Raw genomic sequence first — 9,955 nt, 5'->3', positions numbered from 1 at the left:
AGTAGCGGCGAACCTCTCCCCCATCCCCACCTCTGCGACCTAATGGCGGCAGCCGTCTCCATGGGTCGCGGTCCACGGAGGCCTCGGCAGCTGGAGACTACGGATGCTGCCATTAAGGTGACAGCTTCAGCCAGCTTCAGTCTCTCTGTGCAAGTTTCAAAACTTGGTCCAGCTGACATCAGTTGTCTAGCGCTAGGAGCTGGCCAGAGGTCAGGGTTAAGTAGCAAGGACATTGCACATCATTACCTCAGGTCCACCTCTGTGTTGGGGCTATTCTCAAAGAAGGGCAATTGCTGTGAGCTGGGAATTCACCTGACGGGTATTTGCTACAGCCTGTATTCCTATTGATCCTCTACAAATGATTCTCTCCAGTTTAAATGAAAAGCCTGAGGGCTGGCTGGGTCGTGACTCCTGGCTCCCTCGGTGATGACAGCTGGGCAGGGTCTGGGCACCTGACTCTGAGGCGCCGTCAGCTGAGATCTGCCTCTTCAGCCAGGCCTGGGCCCTGGCAGGAGGAGCCAGACCGGGTGCTGGATGAGTGCCCCCAGGCAGGGTGACCAGCCTGCACAGGCCACTCCCTCCCCCTTAGCCAGGGCCTGGACCTCAGAGGGCGAAAGCTGAGCCTTGGGACCTTGCCCTTTCTTTTCAGAACAGAGAGTAACATTTGTTTTCGTGGAAATTTACAGGAACATCGTGACCTGATGGTGACCTGACCTCAAGAACAAAGGCTCTGACACCAAGAAGTGTGCACCAACTAGCCACGCCCCTCCCTCGCCTTTCCTATAAAAGGGCTTTGCTGAAAGCTTTCGGGGAGTTCGGGGTCTTTAAGGCGTGAGCCACCCTTCTCTTGCATCACCCTGCAATCAACCTTTCTGTGTTCCAAACTCCGACGTTTTGGTGGTGTTCAGCCTCACTGTGCATCAGGCACAGGGCCTCGCGTTTGATAACAGTCCCGTGCTTCTCAGCAGGGGCCTTTCTGGGTGCTGAACTCACAGCTGCAGGCCTCTCACTGGTGTGGTGCTGTCGTGCTTCTCCAGGCCAGCTTGGGTGCAGAAGGTGTAGCCACAGAGGTGGCACTGGAAGGGCTTCTGGCCCGCGTGCCTGCGCAGGTGCAGGTTGAGACCTGCCTTCTGGGTAAAGGCGTGGCTGCAGAACTTGCAGACACATGTCCTCTAATCCCTGTGTTTGGCCTTGGTGTGCATCTGCAGGCCATTCTGGCTGCACGCAACAGAACTCCTTGCATGCCAACAGCTCACCGCAGTGCTTAAAAGCCTGGTGCAGCTGCAGTTCCCTTTGGGACAAAAGGAACTTGGCCCGGGTGGGACAGGTGTGGCGCTTGGGAGCTCCATGCAGTTTGGTCCCTTGGCTCTGCATGAACTTCTTCTTCCTGAACTGCTGCGAGCAGGCACAGCACTTGGAGGGCATGTCCCCCGTGTGGGATGCCAAGTGTACCGGCAGCTCCCTCCTCCAGCAGAAGGCCTCCAGGCACTTCCCGCACGTGAAGACTTGTTACGATTGGTTCAGACAACTCCGGGCTTCATGCTTCAAGATGTTCTCCTTTGGAAGATAACACATTCCAAATTTGGGGCGCTAGAAGGTTTTCTCCCCAGTGTGTTTCCTGTTGTGCACTTTTTGATATTTGCTGAGGAACTTTTTGGAAGAAAAAAGAGGGTAAGAGTCTTTCTTTCACCTGCTGTTTAAGTGCCTTGAAGTCAAAATACTCAATATGCCAAAGTGGCATATTTTGGGGTGACCTATTCTGATTTCCTTCGAACGGATATAGCTATCTTCTAGGATTATAGGGTTCTGTGCTTATTTTTGTGGTACAGAACGGAGTGGGGAAACAGTACTTAGAATGAAGTATTTCAAGCCTATCCAAAAAAAAAAAAAAAAAAAAATCCTCTATGTACATGAGAACTGACCAGAAAGTCAGGTTAGGACAGCAGTCAGGGAGGAGACGATGTATAATGTATGGTATGCTTGGCCCCAAAGAAATTCACAAAGTGTACAGGGGATCTGGTTAGAATTAACCAAATAAATTTGTCTAATATATTGTTTCTAGCTCAGAATCTTGTATGTTTACAGTTGTCTGACAAATATCTCACTATGCAAATTCCTAATCCTTTACCTAATTTTAGGGTAAAAGATGTGTGTGCCTACATCTGGAATTATGAAGACAGATTGAGTGAATGCACTTTGTAAAAGCAGGCTCCATCTGACTCGCATATGGATGAGAAACCATCTTAGCAGTATGCACTGGTGGATATGTCTCTGGAATTTTTAATCCTCTTATTTTATTATCATGCTGGTTTATGCTTTAAACGTATTAAAATGGCTTGTGTTTTTATTTCTAAACATCTAATGTAAAAGTCATAACTCACATTGCTCCTTTAAAACACAATTAGAAAAGCATTTCTGGGATTATCATTCAATTTATTACATTCAGTGATATTTTGTTACTTGTACCATAGGAAGCTAATAGGCCTCATGAACTGTATCTAGAATACAAGTTGTACTGCTAGCATATTCCAACCTCTAAGTGCCTTTCATGTCAGCATGAGAGATACGATCAGGCATTTGAAAGCTCCGGCCTATTTATAAAGATACCATCAAAACCTGCCTGATGCAGCTGACTTATGAATCAATTATCTGAACTACACCAAGTGATATATCTATTCTGAAATTTAGAGTCATATATTTGAAGTTAAACTACAAACAGATAAACTATTCAACAGCCTATCATGATTCTTATCTCTATGTCTATATCTGTCAAATGCTGGGAGAAAAAAAAGGCAAAATCTTACTGATTTTACTGGGAAGAGTTTTAAAAAATAAATCACACAGATACAAATTCTCTCTCTCTCTCTCTCTCTTTCTCTCTTGCTCTATCTCCCTCTCTCTCTAACACATATACACAAACACACACACACACACACGTAGCTATCAAATTACTTATGACCTGAGGGAAAATTTAAATAAAATCAAGAGCATGCAAGGGATGACTCCCGTTGTAAAAGGGGAAAAATAACAATAAATAATATTAATTCTCTTAAATTTTATGTCTTCAATGAAATGGCTGAGTATTTCAGTAAATAGAAATGCCACCGTTAGGACAAAAGGTACAAAGCCACTGCGTGCAGAGAGACAACAGTTATGTTTCATCCCAGATGTTGTTGAAAATAAGCCAAACCTAAGACAGATGCGTGTCCTTTTGTTTTGTTTTTAGGCGATACCTCACAAGATGTATTCTATTTCAGGATCTACTCTTCATTTCTAAATATTAATGATCTCAGTTTTACTGCTTTGCCTGGTAGAGTTCAGATTTCAGGAACGTTTTATTCATGCTGACCAAAGTCATGAGAGACACGTGCACTAGGATGACAAACTATTAATGTAAAATGAGGAAATGTAGTAACTTTCAACTACACAATGAGTTATCTTCTCAATAGGAAAACTTGTATAAGAGACAAAATTAATATCAGAAGTCTGCTTTTCTCCAAAGAATTAAAATAAAAGAAACTCAACATTTTACTGCTTCCTTGAAAAAGTGACTTCTATGGTGAGTAAAAAAAAAATAAGAGGCAGTTAGGCAAGAAATGCTGAAAAAGGCCTTTGGAGTATAATACAATACAAGCCAAAGTTTCTGAAGTTGTGTCCCCTCATCAGAATCTCTTGGCGGTGGTGGGGTGGGGATGGCCTGAGATGGTGCAGGAGGTAAAGTTAATTTAAAATGCAAAGTTCTGAGCTCCACCCTGGGTTTACTAAATGAAAATCTGTGGGTATATGATAAGAATCAGTCTGAATATACTTTTTAGTAATTCTTGGCACACTCAAGCTCGTAAACCTTTTTGTCAAAGAAGAATGCAAGAAAAAATCTGGCATGATAAGCAGGAGACAGGTCAGGAATGGGTTAGGCATGGTGATTAGGGGTTTGGGATTTACGCTGAAACTAACGGGTACCCACGGGGCAAGGGAGTAATGTGCACACATCTGTGCTTTAAAAATACGATTCTACCTGCAACATAAAGAAAGGCAATGTGAAGGAAAGAATGGAATCAGGGAAACCAGAGTTAGGAGGTGGTTGCCATGATCTAACCATGAGGTGGTAGTGACTTGCACTAATAACAATTAACAATATTAAAAGTCAAAGCTAACATTTTCTGAACAGTTATGCACCAGGAAAAGTGCTTTACAAGAATTTCTCACCTATGTTATAAAAGTACCCTATGAGGTACATGGGAACTATTATTATCCTTATACAGACAAAACAGAAAACCTGAACTCAGGGTAATTAAGTAATTTATATGATTAGTAAATGGTAAGATAAGGATTGAGATCCACATCTCTCTGACTCAGCTACCATATTCTTAACAGCTATGTTATTCTGTCTAACAAATGAAGCGGCAGAATAGGGAGCTACATAGAAGGTAGAGTTGATAGGATTGATGGTTGCTTATAGGACAAAAGAGATAGAGAGGATGAGATGATGCCTGGGATTTGAGGTGGATTATGATGCTTTTCACCGGCACAAATGAATATAGTAGGAGTGGGTTAGAGAGGAAAGAGAATACATTCATTTTTAGACATGGGGTTTACAGTGCCTCTGGAACATCCATGTAGCATGTCCAGTAGGAGATGAGTATAACATTTTTGAGTTCAGGATATAAGTGTGTGTGTTACAGTTTGAAGAGTCAGATGTACATAGGAGAAATTCAAAGTCTTATAAATGGACATTAATGTCTGGAGACTTGAATATAGGGAGAAGAAAAGCAGGCCTAGTACAGAAAGCTTGAGAGGAATAACAGGCAGAGGAGGAAATAACTAAGACTATTAACACATAATTTATTTTTCAAAAGAGGTCACTCAAGAGTGAAAGAGACACTAGTAATAATTACAGTGATAAGAGGTGATGGGCATAAATGGGTTCTGACCCAGACCAGCCAGGACATAGGAACCGCCCTTCTCTAAGGAGGCTGAGAAATGAGAATTTTAGAAGGCAGGAAGAAAACCAGGTGAGAGTGTTAACCTGGAACCTGGAGGGTCTATAATATTATTGTAATACTTATATGGCATAAATGTATTTACTTTCATGAAGCCTACAATTTTAATCATGATTCCAGTCCTCACAATGAGTACAAACAGGTAGGAAAAATCACTTAAAGATCACTTGTCTAGTCTGGCTTTCCTAAGTATCCTCTGCATCCAAATTTGTATTCCATTTAAGGATAAAATTTCTAAATGGATTTGAATGGCCATTTCATCTCTTTTTTTCTTCAGTATTTTTCATTTGTTATGAAAACTTACCATAACTTATATTGCTTCTTGAAAGACTCTATAATATCTTCATTTTTAGAGAAACACTGAGGAATCATAATGAAGATTAGGCAGCCCCCTTTATCTCATGCTGCCCAGAAATTCTCTCTTAAGTATACATCTCTGGGAAAACGTCTGTATATGACTAATCTAATCTGTGGTTATTTATTTTTGTGAACATATTTTTTTCAGAGAGTGGCATTTTTATGATAGTAATTTCAAATGGTGGGTTAAGCCTTATTTCAGTTTGGTAGCCTGATATGAACTTGCTGATATTATTTTCTTAAAATTAATGAGGAGAATATTCTCAGGATCAATTATGTCTCTTATTAGAAGAGTAATCTCAGTGCCTAATAATGCCACTCAATTTCCTATTCTTCCATAAACATTTCCAGCATACTCTAGCCAAATAGGTTCCTTTTTCTTTTTTCATTCTCTGTAGTATTAGTGGTTAATTCTTTCCTTCATACCACTGGGCTATTTTATAACTGTCTCTTAATGCATGAAATATTTCTAGTTCATTATGCTGTTTCTAAGTGGATATATTCAGATTTTTATAAATAGATGTGTGGAAAAAATTAATCTTTGATAGATGTATTTTTGTCCATTAATAATATTATGAAGCCATAATGGTGTAGGAAATTTACATGCATGGTCTAAGAATATAATAAGTATGCAAAAATCATTTATTGAAGGGAATGAAATTTCAGAATTATTCAAGTAGGGAATAGTATTTTGTATAAAGTAGATACAGAAAATTTAAGTTGGCACTGATAACCTAGTCCCTGTGATAGAAAGTGCCCGTCTTGTAGAACAGGGCTTGATATTAAAATGCCCCACTCTATTCTCTGCATTTATTAATGTTTTGGGGGGGATTTTCAAAATGCACTGGACCATTTTGGATCATTGAGTATCCCTTAGTAAAGGGATAGATAAATTGACCATTATTTACAGAAGCATTGAAGTTGTCATGTAAATATACTTTAGTTATTGAAACATCTCACAATGTAACTGTAAAAAATTCTTCTAATTTAAGGTTTATTATATCCTTAGAAATAATGAAAAATATAACAAAAGACACTATAATAGATCTGCCTTTGCACAGGATCTGATCAGAAAGTGTTCTTTCTCACACATTATATGTATTAAAAACAAAATATAAAAGTCAAGAGCTGCAAAAAAAATTCAGTTAATGATGAGTAAGGATGTCATAAAAATTTAAATATTTTATTTGTGGTAAGAAATAAATAAAACCAGTGAACTTCCAGAGCATATTTCTTTAATTTTTAGGTGATAAGTGTCATGTCTTCAATACTTAATGTTATCTCATAAATCAAAAGAAAATAAAAACAGCAGCAATGCCATATAAAATGAGTAAAGTTCACAAAGAAGAAAATACAAATAGCCGATGAATAGATCAAAAATCATTCAAGTTCCTCTTAACCAGAGAAATTAAAATACGAAACTGAAAATATTGTTTGGCCTATCATATTGACAAATGTTAAGATGAAGATAATGTTCAATGCCAAAACCAGTACAGTGAGGTTGGCATTTCCATACCCTGCTGGTAGCGTACACATTGATTCAATTTCACATAATCTATTTGTCATTATGTATCAAGAGCCTATGTACTAAAACTCTGATTTTCTTCATCTTTGTGTGTGACAATGCATAGATTTAGTGTTTTATGAAAAAATAAAATCAAATTAAAATCACAAAATAACATTTTAAATAACTCTATTGTTCACTTTTTTCTGACATAATTGTTACTCTATTACTAAATTTAGAGAGGGGTAGGACAAGAAAATGTATGTATATTCCTTTTTTTTTCATTTTGGCCAGTTCCACAAAAGGTATACACCCTATGATTTTATACAAATTTTCAAATTTAGAATAGTCAAAACCATACCAAAATTAGTAGGTTGGTTTGAATTTCTATAATTTTTTTAAAAAGTTTAAATTATTTCAGTTACATTTTCATGTGAAAAGGAGAAATAAATTCTGATTTCCTTGTACCATTATGCATAGTTATATTCCATTTGATTACAGAAAGTATATGTATGCAAATTGTCTTTGAAGTTTAAATGATATGTTTTGGAGTGGTTATATACAATACTTAAGATATATTTAAGACCCTAAAGAAAGTTCCTCCCTCCCTCCTTTCCTTCCTTCTTTCTCTTTTTTAAGATTTTTAAAAATAGCACCCATTGTTTTCCAAACCCAATATTGACTTGGGTCAGAATTATTAGCTGCACTTTAATCATTGTTTCTAACTTTTTTCTTTTAATAGATCACATTTACTTCAAAGCCTAGTCCAAGTTGACTTTTGGTAAGAGTTCTTACCCCTCCCAGTGTACTCTTTTATTATTTCATTGGGTATTTTAAGGATTAAATGTACAACTTGGAAGTTCTAAATTTCTCGTGAAATAGGAGGGGAAGGTAGAAATAATACATAGGGAAATTATGCCCCCTTTAATACAATTCCTTCAAGACACACAGAGACACATACACCTCAGTATTGTGAAATAATATTTGTATCTTTTTGTCATGAAATACTTACTATTTCAGGAATCATTTTGCAAATTGTTTTCATTTCATGGGAAAAATAAGAAATGTTAAAGTTTTCACTAATTATCCAATTAATACATATTGCTGATTTTATAGATGCTGTGTCTTTAGCATAATATTACTTACCATTTCAGTTTTATACATTAAAAAATTCCACAAAGTAAATTATAAAGTTATATTTTATCTGATTTTAACCATCTATGTGACAATATTTTTTTCACATAATTATCTTAAATTTCATCATCTTATTTTATGAGTGTAACACTTATTTAATAAATGCTCTATAGATACACATTTATGTTTTTTCAATTTTGTTATAATAAATAATGCTGTCATATGTATTATCATGCATGTATTTTTCCATAGAATCATTATATAAATAAGATAACATTCTAGAATAGGAGAATGTCAAATGCCATGCATTGTTTTAAGACTTTTGATACATATTGCCAAATTACTTTCTTGGAAAGTCTTCAAACTTACACCATCTCCAGCACTGTATGATAGCACATTTGCTTATCCATTCTTTCTTTGGTTTCTCAGCATCTCCTACATTTAGTCCCCAGGGGATTTTTCTTATTTTAAAGTGCATTTTCTATGTTTGAAAATATTCAATTCTCTTATGGAAGAAAGGAAAGTGAATGGAATAATTTACGTGGTAAGCAGAGATAAATTAGTAAACTGTGATGCATTTTAGAAGACAAAGTAGGTCATATATGTGTGAAATAGAAAGGGATGGAAGAGCGCAGAGATACCTACCTAATATTCACGAGGTACCTGGGACATTAGGTATTCCATGACATACGAAATATATATGAGACATTTAATATTCCTTTAGTCTTAATTCAGCCAAAGTTTGATGACTCCCATCATGGCCCCACGAATCCTCCACCCAAGAAACACTCAAACATCACTTTTTATCCTTGCGTCCAAACCATCAGTGGGGAAGGCTGATGAGGCAGAGAGACATATGAATATTAAAATCCCCTGGAATCAGGAAGTGTCCTTTCAATTTAATTGCATGATATCCTAAGCCCATTAACTCACCCATCTCTTCCACTTTGCTTTGTGCTGTGTGCTTTAAGTTGACTAAAGGAATTCAATTTTCCGTGATTTTTTCCTTTCCCTGATCTCTGTGAAACTTGTCTGGTAGGGTGCTTGGAAGCTACCTTTGTGTGAAAGTAATTTCCCACATGACACTTTCTTACTTTTGCAGCTATGCATTTAAATTTTTAAAAAATACATTTTAAGGAGGGTAGGGGGGAGAAAAGAAAAGAGAGAGGGAGAGAAAACAAGAGAGAGAGAGAAGAAGGTAAGTATTTCCAAGAAGCAGGGTACTAGATTCTAATTTTATCACTAATATATGATATTGTGGACAAGTCACTCACTATTTTTATTGTGGTTAAACATGCATAACATATTATCTATCTTTTAACAAACTTTTAAGTGTATAGTGCAGTGTTGTTAACTCTACACACAATGTTGTACAGCTGATCTCTAGAAAGTTTTCATCTTGGAAAAGCCACTCACTTTTATAAGTGTTTTTCCTACATCTTAGGGGAGTTCTGAGTTTTAAGGAGTGAACTGATGAGAGTATGTTTTGAATGGCATAACATGATATATGAGAATAAAAGATTTTGGTATTTTGGTTATCTTATTCTTGGCTTTCTGTTGGTGCACCAAAGTCAACTGTTTAAAAGCACATTTTTAAACATTGATAAGAACTTTCTTCCTTATCCTGTAGTATAACTGCTACTGTAGTGAAATAGATGTTTGTATTATGTGTAGTCAGAGAAGACAGTGTTTTCAGTTTCACTTTGAATAAATCCATACATGAGGCAGAATGAATCATTCTAGATTCTTTCTTTACTACTGTGGGTTACCAGGAAGCATGCAGAATGTGTTAGCTGCTGCTACTAGAATCATCCCATGATATACGTGTCCTATATGAAGATTAGGAAGTATCATTACATAGGAGAAAGTACTCACCACTTTGACAAGTGAGGATGACAAGCTATGGGCACATGGGTGGCTGTCTAGGCTTAGGAAGAATAATTCTCTAGGGATATAGAGT

General features: G+C 37.2%; 1 pseudogene; it reads right to left on the bottom strand.

The window, feature by feature from the left end:
• Positions 1-276: 276 nt before the first annotated feature.
• Positions 277-9,955, bottom strand: part of LOC118902035 — a 67,575-nt pseudogene continuing 57,896 nt past the window's right edge.

Source organism: Balaenoptera musculus, chromosome 10 (genome assembly GCF_009873245.2).
Source record: "Balaenoptera musculus isolate JJ_BM4_2016_0621 chromosome 10, mBalMus1.pri.v3, whole genome shotgun sequence".
Taxonomy (NCBI): domain Eukaryota; kingdom Metazoa; phylum Chordata; class Mammalia; order Artiodactyla; family Balaenopteridae; genus Balaenoptera; species Balaenoptera musculus.
The sequence above is the reverse complement of the archived record's forward strand: the minus strand, read 5'-3'. Positions and strand labels throughout refer to the sequence as shown.